The sequence below is a fragment of the Hylobates moloch genome, unplaced genomic scaffold (genome assembly GCF_009828535.3).
Source record: "Hylobates moloch isolate HMO894 unplaced genomic scaffold, HMol_V3 SCAFFOLD_8, whole genome shotgun sequence".
Lineage (NCBI taxonomy): Eukaryota > Metazoa > Chordata > Mammalia > Primates > Hylobatidae > Hylobates > Hylobates moloch.
In genome coordinates this window covers 103,085,282-103,108,703 of record NW_026652283.1, presented here as the reverse complement: position 1 = coordinate 103,108,703, position 23,422 = coordinate 103,085,282, and the positions used below count along the sequence as shown (strand labels likewise).

The following is a 23,422-nucleotide window of genomic DNA, read 5'->3' as shown; positions in this document are numbered from 1 at the left end:
AGTCAAGCAAATTAACATAACCATCACCCTGGCATAGTTACTTTTTTTTTTTTTTTTTTGTAGTAAGAGCACCTAAAAGTCTACTCTTGGCAAATTTTCGTATATAATAATGTAATAATAAAAATGAAATATAATAATATAATAACCATATAATATTGTTATATACTGCACTCCAGCCTAGGCAATAGAGTGAGACCCTGTCTCAATAAATAATAAATAAGACTTCATGTGATATTTTAGGACTAAACATTATGGCCCTGGATTTTAAAATGTTAAAATCTACTAACTTGGGTAAAATTGAACTATGTAAAAGCTTAAGATAAATTTGTTTCTGTAAAAGCTAATCCAAAGGCAGATGTATATTGCCAAAATGAAAATTTGCCTAACTGACAGACTGTCTTGGGATGCTAGCCTGGCCAGGTTTTATAACAACAATCAGCATCGCCATTTTTATTATCATAGCAGCTAACTTCTATGAGCATTAACTAAATTGCAAGAACTGTGTTAAAATGACTTACTTGCATTTTTCTTCGATTCTTCCATCTTATCAGAAAAGGATAATACTTTCTTTTATGAGGTGATTATCTGTGTATGTATTTTTGTACATATTTAAGATAGGCAACATGATGTTGTACATAGACATAATGAAATGGTTATATAAGTCAAGCAAATTAACATGTCCATCATCTGGTGTAGTTACCTTTTTGTTTGTGTAGTAAGAGCACCTAAAATCTGCTCTCTTCACAAATTTTCAGTATATTTACAATATTATTAACTATAGTCTTCATGCTGTGCATTTCCTCCCCCTGTCCACTCCTGCTACCCACTGTTCTACTCCCTGTTTCTACATATTCAACTTTTAAAGATTCTACATATAAATGACACCATGCAGTAGTTATTATTTTTTCTGTGCCTGGCTTATTTCACACAGTGTAATGCCCTTCAGGTTTATCTGTGTTTTTGCAAATGACAGGAAGTCTTTTTATAATTGCTGAATAATATTCTGTTGTGTATGTATAATATATATGTACCATGATTTCTTTATTCATTCATTGTTGATTGACTCTTAGGTTGTTGGACTATCTTGGCTATTTTGAACAATGCTGCAATGAACATAGAGTGTAGGTGTCTCTGTGAGGTGCTGAATTCATTTCCTGTAGGTATACACCAAGCAGAGGGATTGCTAGATTATGTGCTAGTTCTACTCTTAATTTATTGAGGAACCTCCATACTATTTTTGTTGTACTACTTTGCATTGCCCCCAGCAGTGTACAAGTATTTCCTTTCCTCCACATCCTCGCTGATACTTTTATTTTTTGACTTTTGAATAATAGCTCTCCTAACAGGTGTGAAGTGATGTCTCATAGTTTTGATTTGCATTTCCCAGATTTACATGGTTTACAAATGTTTTCTACCACTCTGTAGGCTGCCTTTTCATTTTGTTGATTGTTTTCTTTGCTGTGAAGCAGATTTTCAGTTTAATGTAGTCTCACTCGTTTATTGTTGCTTTTATTGCCTGATCTTTTGGTGTGATAGCCAAAGAAATCATTGCCAAAGCCAACATCAAGGGCTTTCTCCCTATGTTTTCTTCCAGAAGTCTTGTGTTTTCAGATCTTACATCTTTAATCCATTTTGAGTGGACATTTTTGTGTATAGTATAAGATAAGGTCCAGCTTCATTCTATTGTGTGTGGATATCTAGTTTTCCAGCACTATTTATTGAAGAGCTGTCCTTTCTTTCCACATTGTGTCTTTTTTGTAGCCTTGCCAAGAATTAGTTGCGTATATAAGCTTGGGTTTATTTCTGGCTCTCTATTCCATTTCTTTGTTTTATGTGTCTTTTTTATACTAGTAACATATTGTTTTTATTACTATGGCTTCATAATATCATTTGAAATCTGGAATTGTGATGCCTCCAACCTCCAACGTTTTCTTTCTTGAGATTGCTTTGTCTGTTCAAGGTCTTTTGTGAGTCCATATGAATTCTAGTGTTGCTTTTTCTATTTCTGTGAAAAACATAATTAAAATTTTGTAGGGACTGTTTTGCATATGTATATTGTTTTGGAGGGTATAAACATTTAAAAATATCAATTATTCAATCCATTAATTGTAGATATATTTGCTTCATTTGTGTCTTCTTCAATTCCTTTTATCAATGTTTTATAGTTTTCAGATCTTTCACTTTCTTGGTTGAGTTTATTTCTGAGTATTTAATTTTTCGATGCTACTGTAAATGCTACTGTAAGTAATATTTTTTCTTGATTTCTTTTGTATAGAGCATTATTGGTGTGAAGAACTTATTTTTGTATTCTACTACTTTGCTGAATTCATTTATTAGTTCTAACAGGTTTGTTTGTTAGAGTCTTTAGGGTTTTCTATATATAGAATTATGTCATCTGCAAATAGGGATAATTTTACTTCTTCCAGGGCAGGATTATATCTATTCCTGTTTTATAGATAGAAAACATATGACATAGAAGTTGAATAACTTTACCAAAGCCATACAATTAGTAAATGGAGGGTCCAGGACTGAAATGTAGGCAGGCTGACCCAAGATCTGGTTGTCAGAGGACAGATGAACATGCAACAGACTGCAGAACCCACTTTGAGGCACCTCTTGGTTTCCAACCACAAGTGAGGACACCTTGCTAGGGAAACTGTCCAAGTAAAGGCTCATCCATCATTTGCCTTGGGAGAGGCAGCTAAGCAGAAAATGCACTAGAATGGGTGTCAGAAGTACTGGATTCTGGCCCCAGGTTACTATGCAACCTTAGGACTTTGGATAAGTAACTTAGCACTTATCCTTTAAATGGGGATGAAAATACTTGTCCTGCCTCTTTTTAGTGGATAGTTATTAGGATCAATTCATATCATGTATGTGAAAGTGTATCATGAAATATAAAACTCTCTACAAATAGTAAGTAGAGAGGGGCTTGGGGCATAAATTATGTATGTTGAAAGAATTGAGTATTTTAGGATAAGAGATGATATTTTGTGACCTTTCCCATATACCTTTTTCCATCCATTCTAGCTTTCATTCCCTCACCTTGTGATTTTTTTGTCTTTATTCCTACTGACCCATAAATTAAGAGATTTTAAAATTTTTGTGTGGGTGAGGGAAGTTCTGAGTATATTAAGACAGGGAGAAACTCAGGCCCTTGCTGAGATAAGTCATTCAGATCAGAATTCGGCTGAAAGTGTATGCAAAGTGGTTCCCAAATCAGTATCTTCAGTGATTTTTAGCAAAAAGTAAAGACACCTGAAACTGAGTGCTTTTTAAGACTCTCAAATACTTATTGAGGTTTCCAGCTGTCTTTAGATCATATTGTGTGGTGGTTAGAATTTCAAGTACTTTTCCAGAGCCTCCTATGTTGAAAGCTCTGGACAGCCTCCTCCTGGCATCACATCAGTGTAATTTGTATATTCTGATCCCCTGGTGCCTGGGGAGTGAATGATGAAATATTCATGCTGGTGACCATTCATTTTCCCTCCACTAAAAGCCTCTGCTATCATCCTCTTGAGAGTTATGGAATTTACCTGCTGCTAAATGCCTGTGCTCTTATGAAAACACCCAAATCAAGTTCACAAAATTAGGTTTCCAATTTGAATCAGCTTGGAGTGGATCCTAGATAAAACTATTAGAGTCTTTCCTGTGACTTCCCTTCATTGTTTTCAAACCCCCACCTGAAAACTCATTTGACTTTCTGTTCCCAGAGCTTCACTGTAGTTGGAGAAGTGTCCTTGTCTCATAGATTAATACGTTTGTCAACTCAAGTGTGATGTAGATATTTTTATATCTTACTTTCTAACATCATAAGTCTCATTTTGGACATATAACACTTTAGGACCTCTGAATCTTCCTGGAGGTAGCTCTCATTTAAACTTACAAGACCAAGGTCACAAAAGTCAAGAGTTACTGGGTGTGGTGACTCATTCCTGTAATATCAACAATTTGGGAGGCTGAAGCAGGAGGATCACTTGAGCCTGGGAGTTTGAGACTATCCTGGGCAACACAGTGAGATTCCCTGTCTCTATAAAAATATTAGTTGAACATGGTAACGTGCACCTGTGGTCCCAGCTACTTGGGAGGCCTTGGTGGGAGGATGGCTTAAGCCTGGGTGTTCAAGGCTGCAGGGAGCCATGATTGTGCCACAGCACTCCAGCCTGGGTAACAGAATGAGAATCTGTCTCAAAAGAAAAAAAAAATCGAGTCCATTTTAAGTAAATAAATTAGTCACTCAAATTGGAAACAACCTGTAAACACTTTATACTGTTAATCTTTAATGCTATAAACCCTTTTGCAGTGTCAAAGGAAACTGGCTAACCCATGTTCTGCTATTTTCAGGTCCAGTGCAGCCAAAGGCCATTGCTCTTGAAATTTCACCTATCGCCTCAGACAAGCAAGCAAGGAATGAATAGCTAGGACTGTGTTGTGTGTTTCCTGTGAGGCCCCACATCTCAGTTTAGGTTCTTGAGATGAATATCTAGATGCAGGTAATTTATTTGGGAGATGATCCCAGGAAACAGGGTTGAGGCAGGGGTACAACGGGAGGTGAGGAGGATAACCAACAACAGCAACAACAATAAAGGATGTGTTACTGACATGGCTACTGCTGTGGGAACTGGGTTTAATTCCACAGTAGACCCTCTAAGAAACCCTGCTTTCAAAAGACAAGATGCTGGGTCAAGTATCTACTGTAACCTCTCCCCTATTGTTTAATGGCTGTTCCCCAGAGTATAAAGTGCCCTACCCTTCTGGCTGCTCCTGCATATGGGCTAACACAGTTTTTGAGCTACGGAGGAAGCCCTGAGACAAAAAAGCAGAAAGAAGCTGTGCAACATAGTTGATGTGGCTCTCAATCATGTGCATAGAATCCTCCGTTACAGCTGCTTAGAAATAAGAGGTGGGTTGAATGGATATGATAGAGGCCCCAAAAGCATCTGCCTCAGTTAGTTCCAAAGGTTCTTCAGATAAGGGATGTTAACATTGCTCAAAGAGGAAAGTACACGGTCGTAGGAGAGAAAATAAGTAGTAAAAGAAGAAGCAGATGCTTTCCAAGAAGGTAGAAAAAGGAGGACCAGTAGCAGAATGGCTTTTGTGGGACAGGCAAGGCTCAGGAATGGCCCTGTGTAATATCTTGCATACCCACCTGCTTATTCACTACTTCCCACCACACACATCTCCTTTCTTGTCTCTGTTCCTTTGCCATACTGTTCTCTTATCTTAGAAATTCTTCATGCCTATCGCTTCTCGGTCTTTTGGCTAAGATCAAGTGTAGAAATTCTTCATGCCAGCATTTCATTATGCAAATTCAACTTGACCTTTGAAGCACAATGCAGCTAGCTCCTCCCTTGATGGCTCTGCAAACACCACACTGTGTAATCAGAATAAATCCCCCACCGTTCCACATTCTCACACACTATATCCATTCTGTGTTTTCATTCATTTATTTATTCATCCATTCAACAACTCTTTATTAAGTACTTCCTACTGGCAAACAAATAGTCATGTATTTGGATGAACTATATCTTGTACCAAACCTTATAAACCAAGGACCATGTTTCAGCTGTCTATGGCAGTCGTCACGTGGTTCCTAGACCAGCAACGTCATCGTTCCCTGGAAACTTATTAAAAATGTCATTTCTGGGTCCTATCCCAGATCTGCTGAATTAGAAACTGTGGGAATGGAGCCCAGCAGTCTGCATTTTAACACGCTTTCCAGGTGATTCTAAGGCATGCGGTATTTTGAGAATCAGAGTATCCCCAGTATCTGGCCATGTTGGGTAACCAGTACATTTTTGTTGAAGTTGTTTATATTTATGTAACACACTGTCAGGGATGCCCTAATCTAAACTATTTGGCTCTTAAGAGTGATAAACTCTATTAAAGTGCAAAGGCTCAAATAAATAGGACCCTTCTATGTACCAAAAGAATGATACATTCCCTCATGAGGCAGTTGGTAGCTTGGGGTCTTCTCAGCTCATAGTCTACGGAAGCATATAAACAAGGACAGCACTGCTGACCATAGAATGCTTAAGCTGTCCTCACCTCCGTTCCTAAATGTTCCTCAGACCATACATCTGTCTTGTCTGTGAGTGACAAGGTCTACATGGGTCAGTACTTCTGTTGAGTTCTTTACGACCTGCCAATCAATAGGAGGGAATGTCCAGTTCTTACAGGAAAATGAGCGTGCCCTCTGGAACAAGAGAACTCTTAGGGTGATTCTTAAATCTCAAACCTAAGTTATTCCCTAGTTGGGTGTCAAGCCCTTTAGGCAACTGCATCAAAACTGGTGGTTGACGATGCAAAAACTTGCCAAAGTGTTCTAGTGAAGCCCAGTTTGTATATAGGTTCCTTAAAAATAAGGTCTAGGCCTGCTGAGTTGCTTTAGTCTGTATCTCCTTCTGCAGCTTCTGGCTTCACTTCTCAGGGACTGAGAAACCACATATCCTTTCACACCCTCACACTATGTCTAAACCACTTTTAAAAGAATAGCATAGATGCTTTAAAAATAAAAGATTACTGGAGAACTTCCAAGGAACCTTTGTAGCTTTATGGAACAAAGTTCAGGGAAGAAAACAAGCTTTTTCCAGTGTCACAGCCAGGGGAGGTACTTTGCAATAGCAATATCTGCCTTGGGGCTCAGCATCTGTGGTTACACTGCAGATATAATAATGTATTTTGAAAAATATACATAAGCACTGGCTGGAGGAATCCCCTGTAGATAAGAAGATTGCTTTCAGTCACGATTCTTGGCATCTGCCCTCAGAATGGAATCATAACAATCTGTAATCATTTGCAGAGGCCATTTCCATCCTCTGCCTTCCAAAAGGGTTTTTCATCAAGTGGTAGAAGCAGTTTCTCAGTAGATGCAGAAGGTTAAATCTTGCCTTCTCAAAGAAATGGTTGGTAAGGGCGGGGGAGATAATAGATAATATCATTAAATGGCAAAGCTTGTTTTACCCTGCCGCCCCTCATATAAAAACACGTAAGCATCCTCCTCAAGTACTAATCTCTGGACTGCCCATTTATTCAGTTTGTATTCTGTGTCTCAGATCTGTGGTTTTCATAACTAGATACATTAATCTTTATGAGTACATGTACTCAAATTAAGTACTCTTTTAAGTCAGTTCAATAAGAATAAGTTGAGTACTGCTAAGTCAATGGTTTTCAAATTATACAGTGCAAAAGAAAGCTTAACTTCTGTGTGCAGAAAAAAACAATGAGACTTTATTAAAACTGCAAATGACCTGGCTTCACTTCAACCCACTGAAACTGAATTTTGACTGTGGCCAGTGGTGGGATTGGGAAAGAGAGAAGCCTGAAGGCCTGATAACCTCAAGTTTAATCCAGGTGATTTCAATGCAATTTTTGTACCACACTGTGAGAAATGTGGGACTAAATAATGATCATTTTAATAGTGATTTTCTGTGGCCAAGAGGAAGATCCTACTTAGCATGAAACATTTGAACACTGTAGCAGGAAAGTTGGAGCATATAGTGAAGTTGTCCGTTTGTGATTTTATTTAGACAGGACAGCATACTCCTCGGGAGACTGGCTTTTGTACTAGTCTTAGTCTGACATTTACTAATGTGTATCCTTGGACAAGTTGCTTAATCTTTTTGAGACTCAATTCTTATATCTACAAAAATGATGAGATAATGCAGGTAAAGTGACTGGCATACTCCCTACATGGGAGCTATTGTTACTGAGTAAGTGTATACAGAGATGAGTGAGAGATTGTTTAGAGCCATACAGGAGAAAAGTCACCTCTTACGGCCCATGATACGAAGGCTCAGAGTTAAGGAAAAAAAAATCAAAGTGAGCTGCAAAGCAATAGGGAATTGTGCTTAGTTCTTATAGTCAAACCCTAACAGAGATAAAGTTAAGACTTCATTCATTCATTTATTCAACCCATCAAAACCTGACAGAAGTAAACTGGGGGCTTTCTTTAGATTATGCTTTGAATTTTAAATCCAGCCGTACATGGAGGTTTAAACAAATGGAACCAGCTTGGTCACTGTGGTCAATCATTTAAACAGTTTTCTTGCTACCACTTTAAAGTTTCTTTTCCTCTGCTGAGTTTCTTCAAAGCTGAGTTTTAGGTCTTGTCCTCTTCATATCCTATATACTTCTCCTAGGTAATGCTATCAATGCTTATTTTATTAATTACCAAGAATCTAACTTCTAAATAACTATCTCCAGTATAGACTTCTCCTCTGAAGTCCAGGCTCACATATACTATTGGCCTGCTCATTTAAAAAAAATCTGAGTAACCCTAAGCCCAAAACTAAACTCATGGTCACCACTCTACAAACTTGATCACCTTCCAGAATTCCTTGGCTTAAGTTGGGATTTAACTGGACTAGTAGTTCTCCTTGATATCTGCCTCTCACTCCCTAACCTTCTTTACCCAGCACAACCAATCTTCCCTCATGGATTGCAGATTTTTTTTATATTTATTTATTTATTTTTCTCTGAGATGGAGTTTCACTTTTGTTGCCCAAGCTGGAGTGCAATGGTGCAATCTTGACTCACTGCAACCTCCACCTCTCAGTTCAAGCGATTCTCCTGCCTCAGCCTCTTGAATAGCTGGCTAATTTTCTGTATTTTTAGTAGAAATGGGGTTTCACGGGTGTCAGCCAGGCTGGTCTCAAACTCCTGACCTCAGGTGATCCGCCCGCCTCGGCCTCCCAATCCAGCTGGGATTACCGCGCCCAGCTGGATTGAATACTTTTTACCTCCAGAGAATAGCCATATATTCATTGCTACTATCCTAGAAAACAGCTACCATCATCTCTTGCCTGGACTTTAGCAATATAGCCTAATTCCCTCCTTCAACTTTGGGCCTTCTCTTCAAAGCTTTCCCACGATTCTGAAAATAAGGACCCAAATCTTTAACATGGCCTACAAAACTGCATGCTTTCTAGCACGTAACTTTTGTATGGTCAGTCACTTCTCTCTACTTTTTAACCCCTTGCTTAATTAACTATTATGCATCCTATGGATGTCAGCACAAGTTGCTTTTTCAGGACAGTGCTTTCTAATTCCCTTCTGGTATTTTCAGGTTCCTTTATTATACACGCTAATAGAATAGTACTCCATTTTTTTGTTTCATCTAATTTACGTGTTCATTAATGTGATTACTTGATTAACATCAGTAGAACCCATTAAACAGTAATCTTCATGAGAGTGAAAACCATGTTTTTTATTGTTGTTCACCATTATTTCTTTAGTGTCAAGCACATAATAGGTCCACAATAAACATTTATTGAATGAATGTATGAAAGCTTGCCTGCAAGCCCATCTGTGTGTTAGGGCAGAGACCCTACTTAAGTTTCCCTCTGGTCTCCTTGTTGCTGATAATTCTATGGTTATTCTGTGGCTAAGAATACAATGAGCAGACATGATCTCCTGGGTTCACTGTCCTTTCTTTGTTGCATGGGCATTTAGGGCCTTTTATTAAGAAAATTGCTTGACAAAGTGAATAGCACTATCTGGAGAGGGAGGAAGAAAGAAGGATAAAAATAGTCACTCTTTGAGAAAAATATCCAGTGTCCAGTACTTAACACTTTGGAAGAGCTTTCAGAGAAAAGCATGCTTTAATACAATCATCAGTGACCCAAATTGAATGTGAGTTTTCTTATTGTATAAGATGAAATAGACTGGTACTTGCACTTTTCATATCTCTTTGCCTTTGTTTTAAAAGAAACCAGCATTCTAGCTAAGGTAGATTTTTACACCTTTTTAATCCATGGCAGGGGAAATAAAAATTGGTTCATATTTACTGAATACCTACTATTTTTAAGACACTGTGCTATGTTCTTTTGATTAAAAATGGACACTGGTTATGCATTAGAGTGATTTTTTTGCAGGTCCAAAGATATTTTTGCATCTTCTGTTCCTCAACGGGGTAAATGGACTAGAGGGAAATAACCACTGGAGGAAAGTATGACATGACATTTAAAAAATTTAGCAATTTGGCCTGGGAGTGAATTAATTATACTGCCCAGTTGGTCCTCTGCTTCAATAGTGACTTAGCTTCCAGGGTTCAAGAGTTCGTTTTAATTTGGGTATATCTACTGCCAGATCAGCTTTGATTTTGACATCTTGGTTTGGTGAATTTGAATGTGGTTTCTAACAGAAAAGGTGTGAGCAACCAAGAGCTGGTCAGAGGCCAGATCCAGTGATGTAGTTTGGGTTTCCACCATTGCAAGTACAGTTGGTGTTTAGTGACCTTTATTAGTTGCTGCCCAAATTCATCTCTGTCAGCTATCCTCTATCACTTGCTATTATGACGTGTGGGGTCTCAGAAATAGTGCTAAGAAAGAAGTTTCTATCAGTGCTTCCCAAAGCATAGGTACCTATTAATCAGTTCCATTTTCAGGGGAGCTTTCAATGAAACCATTACTGTGGCATGAGAATCTCCTATTGGTTGGGAGGCAGTAGATGGATGAAATAAAATACCTAAGCTGCACTGTAACCCTTAGGTCTAATTTGTTTTTCTTTTAATCTGAGCTTGAAGTTTCTTTATATCAAGCCATAAATAACTCCCAGGGCATTTTGCACCAATGTTCACAGCTTATGCTTTTAGCCAATGTTATTAGTATGAATTGTACTTTCTTCTACAGACTCAGAAAACACCCCCAAGGCTCCAAGATATCCCAAATTTCATTAAATTCATTTTTCTGCTTTTTGAAGGGAAATACTGCTATCTTAAAAGAATAGGGATTCTGGTATTTAAAAATGTATGTGCTGAGCAATGTGCTAGGTCTTTTACATATTGTCTGATTTACAGGTATTTATATAGAATGTGGTTGTGCAAATAAAGAAAACACATTCTTTAAAATTGTACTCTAAAAATAGCAGTATAATAGAACAATAGACTTTGGGAAGACCGCTCAAAACCTATTCAACTTTGTAATGCAAACACTATCTTAATTAAAAAAAATACTAGCTTAGTTAAAATAGCACAGAATTCATCTATAAAAAAAGGTAAAGGTGGCTTGATGGACTGAGGCATAAAGAGGGGCGCAGCTGCTGAGTTAAGGGAAAATTGCTCGATAACAATTTCAGAGCAGAGCACACGGCAAAACTGAGCCAAGAGGCAGAATGTGGGGGGAAATTAGCATAACATACACTACTCTGTTCCTCCGAGGCTTACTGTACTTAGCTATGTTGGTGTACTTCGCATTCAGTTGTAGTTTCTTAGTGGTGCAAAACATCATAGGCTGGAAAAAAAGTCTATAAACCAACATGACCTCTGAATTATACTGGCATAATTCCCTGTATAACAATCACACATAAACTAATTCACACTATAAAAATAAGCATTGTAGAAGGGCAGAGGATAATTTTTATAATATTTTTGGAGGTTGGTACACACACACACATTTTGTATAACTGAGGGAGCCAGGGCCCAGAGGGCTTGAAGAACATCCCCAAGATCATCCAGTTGTATAGTACAGCTAGGTCTGGGTTTAGAGCCAGGTTTATGCTTTTCTTTCTCTAAGGGATTTCACGCATTTTAATGTTAAAATTCTATGATGCCTCTGGGGAAGAGGATAGAAAATCAACATATAATAAAGGTCTAGTATGTACATTCACACACCAATCTCTTCACGTTTTTTGAGGTGGATTATTATTCTCTATAAAAAAAAAGCCTGTGTTTCTACCCAAATCACACTTATACTGAATAGTTGATTTGAAGTATTTCGGTTTGTAGAGCCTATTCTCTGCCCACTGTACCATTTGGTCCTTCATGGCAGTACAAGGAAAGAGAGAGGAGGGTTGGTTGTTCAATTGTAATTCCAGGACAATGTCACTAAACGTTAAGATCTTTCCTCCTATGTCACCATCATGCTATCAGAAGGGAGAGAATTAGTTATTAAGATGTAAAAAAAGGAAAGCTCACTATAATGTCAAAGGTTAACATTAACAGCCGATTCTACACCCTATTCCTTCAAAACGACCACAAAGATAGCAAATCATCATGAACAACATCCTGTTCCTAGAATCAAAAGATTTGTTCTAGACCTATGATTTGCAAGCTGTATAGTCTTGTGAAACTAAAAAATGACACTGAAATGATAAGAATGAAAGCTTTTTGTAAACTGTGTGGCCTGACTCAAATCTAAAATACGTATTTTCATGATTCCTCACAGTCTTGTCTTGGTCTCTTTAGATATAATAATACTGATTGGTCTCTTACGGCATCAGTACTAAAGTGTAAATTATTTGAGGTACCGGGATTTTTAAATATTATCATAGAAATTTAAAATTAGAAGGGACAATAGCAATTACAGAATTTGGAGGCTTAATTTTGTAGATGCTGAAACTGAAACCCAGCAAAGTGAAGGGTCTTCCCAAAGGTCACCCAGATGCTTAACAATTCCTTGATGAAAGTTTATTCCCTGATATAAATTATCTTTAATTTCTTGCTGAGAGAGGATTCCATTCTTAGGCTTGTCAAAGTTATTCTCTATCAAACAAACTAATGAAAATCAAACTGAACACAATAGACATGTCTCTATTCTTGGACCTCACCTTGTGAAATTGGAAATCTATCCATAAAATAAGTCTAGATCCAGCTTAATTGCCTCTGTTTTTAGCTTCACAATGTCTCTAGAGACTTGAGTCTTGTTACAGCATCTCATGAAGCTGAAATCAGACAGGTTGAAAAATTTACTTTCTACAAAATGATTGGTTTCTAATTTCCAGTAGAAATAGGTTCATTGTTTTGTTTGAGAACATTTGGAAGTCAAATATTTGAAACCCTGTGTTATGCAATATTATACCTTTGTATAAAAATAAGATATGGAAAATTACCTAAATACCAAAAAGGATGAAAAGTAGGTCCTTGATTTCAGGGAAGTTTATTTCAGAAACCATGTATCTGCACTTGTTGTTGAAGCTAAGATAAAGACAGGAACCTTGTTTTGAACCCCAATTACTAACTTTTAGCCTCAGCTAATTTTTCCTATCACTTATAAAAATCAAGGTGACATCAGCTTTTCCTTAAACAGTGAACTGTGTCACTGGAAGTGCCTCTTTCTCTAGATTAATTAGGAAAACTCTTAAGGGAAACAAAAAATAATCCTGCACAAATTAGTTCAAAATACTAGTACTGAAAATGAAATGACTAGTATAATACTCTAGGACTCTTGAGTACCAATGAGCATTTTCCTCAGGTTTTGGTTATACTTAAGTGATTTTTTTTTTTTATCAGTCACACACAAAATGAAACAATTCAGATTAAGGAATAAAAAAGAAGCTTCTTGGAGGTTTATAACTTAAGTGTGAATATCCCTAGAAAACTTATCAGAGACAAACTCTGAGAGGCAAGATAATGGCTCTTTGAAAAGGATTAGAACTATTTTTTTTTTTTTTTAGAAAAAATGCTGAAAAAAATCACTAGATATATTTTGCCCTCCTCAATGGGCAAGCGTTTTTAAAGTTTTCAAAAACTACTCTTTCTTACACTCCTGGAAGGATAGATTGTTTCCTCCAAAATCTAACAGAAGAGTGATGCGATTATCTGGAAATTTCAGGAAAAACACCAATTCCCTTCCCCCTGCCAAAAGTCTACCAAGATAAACAGAAACAAACAAAAATTAAAATTCGGCAAAATGGAATCCGTGGATATGTAGATTTTTATTGGTATTTTGTCTATTGTTATAGAAGACAAATACTTTTCTTAAAGAATCTTGGGAAATTTAACTGACTTCCTAATGCTGGAACAATACCACATGAATGAGTGGTACAATGCCTCAAGCTCCTAAAAAGCGGACTTTTGCTAAGGTTTAATAGCTCCCATATCTTGATATAGTCCCCTCTCTCTTCCTGATTCCACAACTCCACACCCCATACCCCATAACCCATACACCACAATCCTTGATAATGAAAGCTGCAGGAGAGGATTTGATTTCATTTTGTTTTATTTTGGGATATTTTTCTGATTGTAGTTTTTAATTTTATTTATTTATTTATTTATTTTTTGGAGTGCCATGGTATGATCTTGGCTCACTGCAACCTCTGCCTCCTGGGTACAAGCGATTCTCCTGCCTCAGCCTCCCGAGTAGCTAGGACTACAGGCACGCACCACAGTGCCCTCGGCTAATTTTTGTATTTTTAGTAGAGACGGGGTTTTACAATGTTGGCCAGGCTGGTCTCAAATTCCTGACCTCAAGTGACCTTCCCACCTTGGCCTCCCAAATTGTTGGGATTACAGGCGTGAGCCACCGCACCCGGTCTTATAGTTTTTTTTGTTTTGTTTTGTTTTTTTAAGAAGGAGTCTCGCTCTTTCACCCAGGCTGGAGTGCAGTGGCGTGATCTCGGCTCACTGCAGGCTCTGCCCCCCGGGGTTCATGCCATTCTCCTGCCTCAGCCTCCTGCGTAGCTGGGACTACAGGCGCCCGCCACCTCACCCGGCTAATTTTTTTTTTTTTTTTTGTATTTTTAGTAGAGACGGGGTTTCACCGTATTAGCCAGGATGCCGGTCTTACAGTTTTTAACTTTAATATTCTGAGGTGATAATTTCTTAGCAGTCCAGACTCCCAAGTGTTCCTAAATGTAATGCTTTAAAGATTCCAAATTAACTCAATTTTGTATAACATATAATGAAACTACACATTCCAGGGAGAGGACTATAAGAAAGTGTGGAGATGAAAAATGGGACTGATATATTGCAAAACAGTTAGTCAAGGCAATGAAGATTCATTAAATAAATCCCAGGTCATTTAGCTATGCAGGTTTCTGATTGGGATCTAGAGAATGAACTAGAAGAGTAGAATAAAAACCGTTGCTTCTTAGACAGCTATCAACTGCATTACTGTATAGATATTTCTTCTAGAATAACATGTTCTAGATCTCTCTCTCTCTCTCTCTGTCTCTCATCCCATCATAAGGGATCAGAGGGATGGGGTTGACATGATATTTTCTCAAAGAACACTTTTTGTCTAGCACCCATGTTACCTGATTTCTACTGCTTTGTCTCAGAGACCTGTCCACAGGAGGCTACGACTGATGGGTAGAGTATGCAATCAAAAAGAAAGTCAGGGGTTCAGTTATACTATTTCCATAATGATTCTCAGCCTAATCCATACTCAGCATGGACCCTAAATATAAAAGAATGCAAATTGAAGTGATTAAGAAACACTTAGAAGCTGATTTGCTGGCCACTAACATGCACAAAAATGGATCAAGTAACATTTAGCCAAGAACACTAATTCCAAAGCACAGGAAAGATGAGAAAAGTCAGAGAAGCCACATCTATTCAATGAATGGAGTAATTATTCCAGCATCTTTCATCATTGTTTTTTCTTAAAATCATCAAATAAGGTCTCAATTAGAGAATGGAAAATTATACTTGTAGCACATGTTAGCATGGCTTTTAGCAAATATAAACACATATACAACCAGATTCTCATTCTGATCTGAAGATCATGCAAGTCTGTGATTTACCTACTTGAGTTTTTAATGCACAGACTAATTTGGAGCCCTGCATTCCTTTCTACATGTAGTCAATATTTACTGGAGCCTATTGTTAACCCAACATGAGGCTAAACATGTCGGGGGAAAAATCAAATGAGTTAAGACCTTGCCTTCAAAGAGTTTATTAGTAATAATAGCACTAGAAAAATAACTACAATTTCAATTTATCACTTGCCTCTTTTGTTCCCAGCACTGTGCCTGAAGCTTTGCACACAAAGCCTTATTTAATTTTACTGCAACTCTGTGAGGTACCTATTATTATCCTTATATATATATAAAAAACTGAGTCTCAGCAGAATTAAGTGACTTGTTCAAGACCAGGTTTTGTGCCCCAGATCTCCAGGGCCCCAAATCCTATGCTTTTTTCTACTATTCCAAACTTCTTTCCTTAACTTTTACTCTAACAGGAAAGATGAGGTTAGACATATGATTGCATGTAAGCAGGTTTTGCAAGCCAGTGATTACAGATGTCATTCCATTAACATTATTATCTAAATCTCCATAGTTCTGAGTTTCGTGTGTGACCAGTGACACTACTTTTATTTGCTGACAAATCAGCCCTTCTTTTTGCTGACTAGTTGAGGCAAGTGTGTGTTGCCCCATGCCCCTATGGTTCCACAGCAGGGAAGCTGAAATCCTTTCCAAGTCATATTGGCCATTGATCTTCTGTAGGTGCTGGAGAGATCAGAATCTGTCTTGCCTGACGTTGGTGAGATTGCAGTATTGGACCTCTGGTTAATGAAATGCATGCTCAGGCACATAGGGAGGAGTTTACTGATGTGTACAACTTACTCTGAAATACATAAAAATTTAGATATATTAATGGATGGATAGATGAATAGATATGTGATAAAGCAAATAAAGTACAATGTTATTTGCAGACTCCAGGCCATGGGTATGTAGATGTTCAATATAAAATTCCTTCAACTTTTCTTGATATTTATACATTTTAAAATCAAAATATGGAGGAAAATTGCAGTAGTTTCACTGTGCTTCAAAACTAGAGAAAAGAGAGAAGAATCAAATAGACACAATAAAAAATGACAAAGGGGATATCACCACTGATCCCACAGAAATACAAACTACCATCACAGAATACTATAAACACCTCTACGCAAATAAACTAGAAAATCTAGAAGAAATGGATAAATTCCTCAACACATACACTCTCCCAAGACTAAACCAGGAAGAAGTTGAATCTCTGGATAGACTAATAACAGGCTCTGAAATTGAGGCAATAATTAATAGCTTACCAACCAAAAAAAGTCCGGAACCAGATGGATTCACAGCCAAATTCTACCAGAGGTACAAGGAGGAGCTGGTACCATTCCTTCTGAAACTATTCCAATCAATAGAAAAAGAGGGAATCCTCCCTAACTCATTTTATGAGGCCAGCATCATCCTGTTACCAAAGGCTGGCAGAGACACAACAAAAAGAATTTTAGACCAATATCCTTGATGAACATTGATGCAAAAATCCTCAATAAAATACTGGCAAACCGAATCCAGCAACACATCAAAAAGCTTATCCACCATGATCAAGTGGGCTTCATCCATGGGATGCAAGGCTGGTTCAACATATGCAAATCAATAAACGTAATCCAGCATATAAACAGAACCAACGACAAAAACCACATGATTATCTCAATAGATGCAGAAAAGGCCTTTGACAGAATTCAACAACCATTCATGCTAAAAACTCTCAATAAATTAGATATTGATGGGACATATCTCAAAATAATAAGAGCTGTCTATGACAAACCCACAGCCAATATCATACTGAATGGACAAAAACTGGAAGCATTCCCTTTGAAAACTGGCACAAGACAGGGATGCCCTCTCTCACCACTCCTATTCAACGTAGTATTGGAAGTTCTGGCTGGGGCAATCAGGCAGGAGAAGGAAATAAAGGGCATTCAGTTAGGAAAAGAGGAAGTCAAATTGTCCCTTTTTACAGATGACATGATTGTATATCTAGAAAACCCCATCGTCTCAGCCCAAAATCTCCTTAAGCCGATAAGCAACTTCAGCAAAGTCTCAGGATACAAAATCAATGTACAAAAATCACAAGCATTCTTGTACACCAATCACAGACAAACAGAGAGCCAAATCATGAGTGAACTCCCATTCACAATTGCTTCAAACAGAATAAAATACCTAGGAATCCAACTTACAAGGGATGTGGAGGACCTCTTCAAGGAGAACTACAAACCACTGCTCAATGAAATAAAAGAGGATACAAACAAATGGAAGAACATTCCATGCTCATGGATAGGAAGAATCAATATCATGAAAATGGCCATGGTGCCCAAGGTAATTTATTGATTCAATGCCATCCCCATAAAGCTACCAATGACATTCTTCACAGAATTGGAAAAAACTACTTTAAAGGTCATTAAAAAGTTCAAAAACTTTTTAATTTGAACTTCATTAAAAAGTTCAAAACCTTTTTAATTTGAACTTCATTAAAAAGTTCAGAAACTTTTTAATTTGAACTTCATTAAAAAGTTCCAAAAGAGCCCACATTGCCAAGTCAATCCTAAGCCAAAAGAACAAAGCTGGAGGCATCACGCTACCTGACTTCAAACTGTACTACAAGGCTACAGTAACCAAAACAGCATGGTACTGGTACCAAAACAGAGATATAGACCAATGGAACAGAACAGAGCCCTCAGAAATAATGCCGCATATCTACAACCATCTGATCTTTGACAAACCTGACAAAAACAAGCAATGGGGAAAGGATTCCCTATTTAATAAATGGTGCTGGGAAAACTGGCTAGCCATATGTAGAAAGCTGAAACTGGATCCCTTCGTTACACCTTATACAAAAATTAATTCAAGATGGATTAAAGACTTACATGTTAGACCTAAAACCATAAAAACCTTAGAAGAAAACCTAGGCAATACCATTGAGGACATAGGCATGGGCAAGGACTTCATGTCTAAAACACCAAAAGCAATGGCAACAAAAGCCAAAATTGACAAATGGGATCTAATTAAACTGAAGAGCTTCTGCACAGCAAAAGAAACCACCATCAGAGTGAACAGGCAACCTACAGAATGGGAAAAAATTTTCGCAACCTACTCATCTGACAAAGGGCTAATATCCAGAATCTACAATGAACTCAAACAAATTTACAAGAAAAAAACAAACAGTCCCATCAAAAAGTGGGCAAAGGATATGAACAGACACTTCTCAAAAGAAGACATTTATGCAGCCAAAAAACACATGAAAAAAGAGTGCTCATCATCACTGGCCATCAGAGAAATGCAAATGAAAACCACAATGAGATACCATCTCACACCAGTTAGAATGGTGATCATTAAAATGTCAGGAAACAACAGGTGCTGGAGAGGATGTGGAGAAATAGGAACACTTTTACACTGTTGGTGGGACTTGAAACTAGTTCAACCATTGTGGAAGACAGTGTGGTGATTCCTCAGGGATCTAGAACTAGAAATACCATTTGACCCAGCCATCCCATTACTGGATATATACCCAAAGGATTATAAATCATGCTGTTATAAAGACACATGCACACGTATGTTTATTGTGGCACTATTCACAATAGCAAAGACTTGGAACCAACCCAAATGTCCAACAATGGTAGACTGGATTAAGAAAATGTGGCACATATACACCATGGAATACAATGCAGCCATAAAAAAGGATGAGTTCATGTCCTTTGTAGGGACATGGATGAAGCTGGAAACCATCATTCTCAGTAAACTATCGCAAGGACAAAAAACCAAACACCGCATGTTCTCACTCATAGGTGGGAATTGAACAATGAGAACACATGGACACAGGAAGGGGAACATCACACACTGGGGACTGTTGTGGGGTGGGAGGAGGGGGGAGGGATAGCATTAGGTGATATACCTAATGCTGAATGACGAGTTAATGGGTGCAGCACACCAACATGGCACATGTACACATGTATACACATGTAACAAACCTGCACATTGTGCACATGTACCCTAAAACTTAAAGTAGAATTAAAAAAAAAAAAACTAGGGAAACTCAATAGTCAGGTTTGCATAATTTTAAAAAATTTCAATTTGTGGCATATTTGGTTTGGGATAGAAGGGAATCTCACAGTAAGATGTTTCTCCCCCAAACTATCATAGGAGTGAAAGAATTTTTTCCATCTCTCTTCCAAAGTTTTCATAATTTTAATCTATAAAACAAGCTGAAAATGAACAGATTAACAGGAAAAAAGGTATACAAATATGTTTATGTGCACATGAAGATGAGAGTCGTATAAAAAGGGGAGATCAAAGAAGAGCCAGATGACTGAAGTTTTATACTATCAAGTTCTAGAAAGAATAAGGGTTTGGGACTTCTGGGGGTGCAGGGTGGAGATTGCATAACAGGTTATGAGAGAGTAAAGGGAGAAAATAATGGCAAGCAATATCTATTTTGTGAATGCTGATAGAAATCTCGCAGGTAATCTCAGAGCTTCCCTCAAAAAGAAAAGGTGGTGGCCTGTGGTAAAGTGTTTCCGTCAGACATTTAAAGTGTCGGACTTTTAGTTTCTTTCCCTGTGAGTTAATCATTCCGAGACACGAATAAGGACTGAGAAAAACTTTGTTTGCATCTGCTGTCACTTCTTTAACGTAGGTTTACATCCTCTACAGATGCAAATCTCCCCACATGAAACAGATTTCCATGGTTGTTCTTGTGTTTGCAGCCCCTGTGAATAGACATTTCAAAATAAGCAAAGTAAGTATATTTTGGGGTGAAATATTCTGTTTTCCTTCATTATATTAATAGTGTTCCACAGTAAGCAGGTCTATGCAAATCTACCCCAAAAAGCAAAGGAGGTGAGAGACTGAAGGAAGAGATGGACAAATCCAGTTTCTTAGAAAGAAGCATTTAATAGGAATTTAGAAAGAGAACCGATGGCTCAGATATGCACAAGAAACTGAATTCCTGTACCCGCACTCCAGAAAGTATCCTTTATATAGCAAGCTTTTAGATTGAAGATGTGTAAAGCTGGTCAGGTCTTTCTTGAAAAACTCATGACCACTGAGGAGGTTAGATAAGCATCTTTATGATGGGGTATCTATGCTAAGGGCATTATTTAAAGACCTTGCTGTGAACATTAAATTATGCAGGGGTTAAACATTGGTCCTCCTGGCAGTTTTGCTTCCAGATGGCATCACTCTTACCATGCAACATGCTGTTTTCCCAGATATGGTAAATCAGCTTCTTTAATTTCCAGATGCAGCCTTTCTCACCTAGGGCACATACTGCCTCAATGGTTGAGTTGAGGTCAGGTATCTACATATGCCACTCTACCATAGTCCACAGTGTTCTTGAACTCTGTTCCTGGTCCTTTCTTACTCTGTCAGCTATTTTAGGGAAAATGTTACCATAAAGCCTCACTGTTTTTTGGTTTCTATAATATACCTTCTATTATGGCCACCCTAGTCTATAAGATATTTGAATATATCTGAATTCCATGAACTGGGAGGGGTCGAGGTCCAAGTGTTCTTGGTAGCAGGGTCCTCAGACACCTTGTAAATCAATGGTGGTGAATGATTAATCAGAAAGGAGATATTACTATTGAGCATTTGTTAGGAGAATCTGAGTGGCAGTCTTCCCCAGATAAAATAACCTGTTAAGACCAACAGAAAAATGCACAAATAACTTAAAGGACAATTCACAATAAATAATATTCAAATGGCCAATACATATAGAAAAGGTGCCCAATTTCATCAGTCATTGGAGACATAAAAATTAAAACCACAATGTGAAGCTACAATGTACCCACAATAAAATATTTAAAATTGAAAAACTAACACGAAATGTTGGCAAGAATGTGGAACAAGTGAGACTCACAAATTGCTGGTAGAAGTGTAAATTGGTACAAATAATTTGGAAAACTATTTGGCGATGTCCACTGAAGCAGAACAAATTTGGGGGCTTAGAAAACAATACCCCCCCAAATGAAGACCTCAGAAGTGGCCTGAGAAGCAAGTTTCTCTCTGCCCTTCTGCCCTTCTGTCTCTGGCCCCTCAGTCTCCCCCATGGCTAGTCATAGAAACTAGAATCCCCCTCCCCCAAGGTAAGTCATAGTAACCAAAACCCCTTTTGCCCAAAGGCAGCCATAAAACCTAAAAATATTACTCTTTTTCTCCACCTTCCTGTGTAAAAACTGGCCAAAATTTATCTGACTTACCTGTTTAATTTTAGCTCATAAGATCCCCATTCCAGAGAGGGTCCTGCCCTATAGCCAGAAGGAAGTCATGCTGCAAAGAGAGGCCAAGAAGAATCCAGACAGACAAGCCTTGCTAAGATTCTCCACTCCATCTATTAGCCTAAGCTCTTACCCTTTTGGTCCAATCATATTGCTACACAGCTGTCTATGCTTTGTTGAACCTAAGCATAAAAATGGACTGCTTTCCTGTATCTTTGTGTGTTCATCCTGAAGGCTCCCATGGCATATAAAACTATGATCTAATATGTTTGTGTGCCTTTTCTCCTATTAATCTGCCTTTCTCAGTTGATTTTCAGCAAACCTTCAGAGGGCGGAGGGGAAGTTTTCCGGCACCCCTACAACATACAAACTCTATTAATAATAATTACATTTTTAGCTCTATATCAATAGAAATGCCCCCATATATTCACCAAACAGAATAAATCATTACACTTATAGGTATATTTCAACAGAAATGTACCCATATGTTCACAAAAGACATAATAGGAATGTTCATAGCAGCATTATTCATAATAGCTCCAAACAGAATGAATCTCAAATGTCCATCAATAGTAGAATGGATAAATTAATAGTGCTATATTCATATAATTGAATGCCATACAATAATGAAAATGAGAGAACTATTGCTACATGCAAAAAGATGGATGGATCTCACAAAATGTAACATTGAGCAGCAGAAGTGAGACAGAAAAGAGCACACATGGTTTGCTTCCATTAAGTGCAAAACAACGAAAACTCACCTATGGTGTTATAAGTAAGGGGAGTAGTGTCATTCCAATGAAAAGGTGGAAGTAGGAGGTGAATAGTAACTATGAGAGAGTTTACAGTGTTTGTTTCTTGAACTAGTATTAATTGCATGGAAGTGCTCACTTGGTAAAAAATTAACCTGTCCACTTCAGTTCTATACATTTCTAACTATGTGTTACATTTCAGTAAGCTGTTGAACATTTTATAAGACTTAGGCCAGTAGTTTTAGGGAAAAAAAGTGATAAGAATCCAAATGAGGGTACATGCAATCATTAGAAGAGGTTGCAGGATTTCGCTGGCAGGAAAGAGGACATGGAAGAACTCTAAAAGGGAAAGTGAGCCTGCCCCTGGATTTCCCTCAGATTTGCAATGTGATGCAAACATTTACTTCTCAACCCTTTCCAGCCAGGACTGGCAATGTTCCCAATGTTAACAGTGTAAACTTTTGAACACTAACATTTTCATTCGTTCATCAAGTATTTATTGGGTGCCAACCATGTACCAGACTCTGTTTTGGGTACTGAGGATATAGCATTGAATAAAGTCCTCTGTTCTGTTACAGCATGTATTCTAATAGAGGAATCACGCAATAAACAAGATAAATAAGTTTATATATATAAGGATTTGCAGTGATAAGTGCTGTCAACTGAAAGGTTAAATAACAGATGCTATAACTTAAACAAATTTAAAGTGGGTTTTATTCTTAGCCAAACTTTAGGACTAATAGTCTGAAAACACAGACTTGGCGCAAACCAAGAATGTGTCCCTGAGTGGGCTACACAAGACACACTATTTGTATATTTCTTCTACTTAGAAATGGGATACGGGGGTAGTGAAGCAAAGGTGATGGTCTTGAAATTCTGATTGGTGCTCATAACACTGCAGAAAATAAAGTGCTATCTCCCTTTTGGTTGAAATCTTCCAAAGGAAGACTTGAAGACCAAATAATATAA

The 23,422-nt window shown here is 37.7% G+C and overlaps 1 long non-coding RNA gene and 1 pseudogene across 1 annotated transcript in view; both read left to right on the top strand.

The window, feature by feature from the left end:
- Positions 1–4,452, top strand: part of LOC131384027 (uncharacterized) — a 112,552-nt gene extending 108,100 nt beyond the window's left edge. Inside the window, exon 3 of the long non-coding RNA XR_009214507.1 lies at positions 4,345–4,452. This is a non-coding gene — a long non-coding RNA (uncharacterized LOC131384027). The remainder of the gene's footprint in view (positions 1–4,344) is intronic.
- Positions 4,453–5,242: 790 nt separating this feature from the next.
- Positions 5,243–5,393, top strand: LOC116474070 (U2 spliceosomal RNA; annotated as a pseudogene).
- The last annotated feature ends 18,029 nt before the right edge of the window (positions 5,394–23,422 follow it).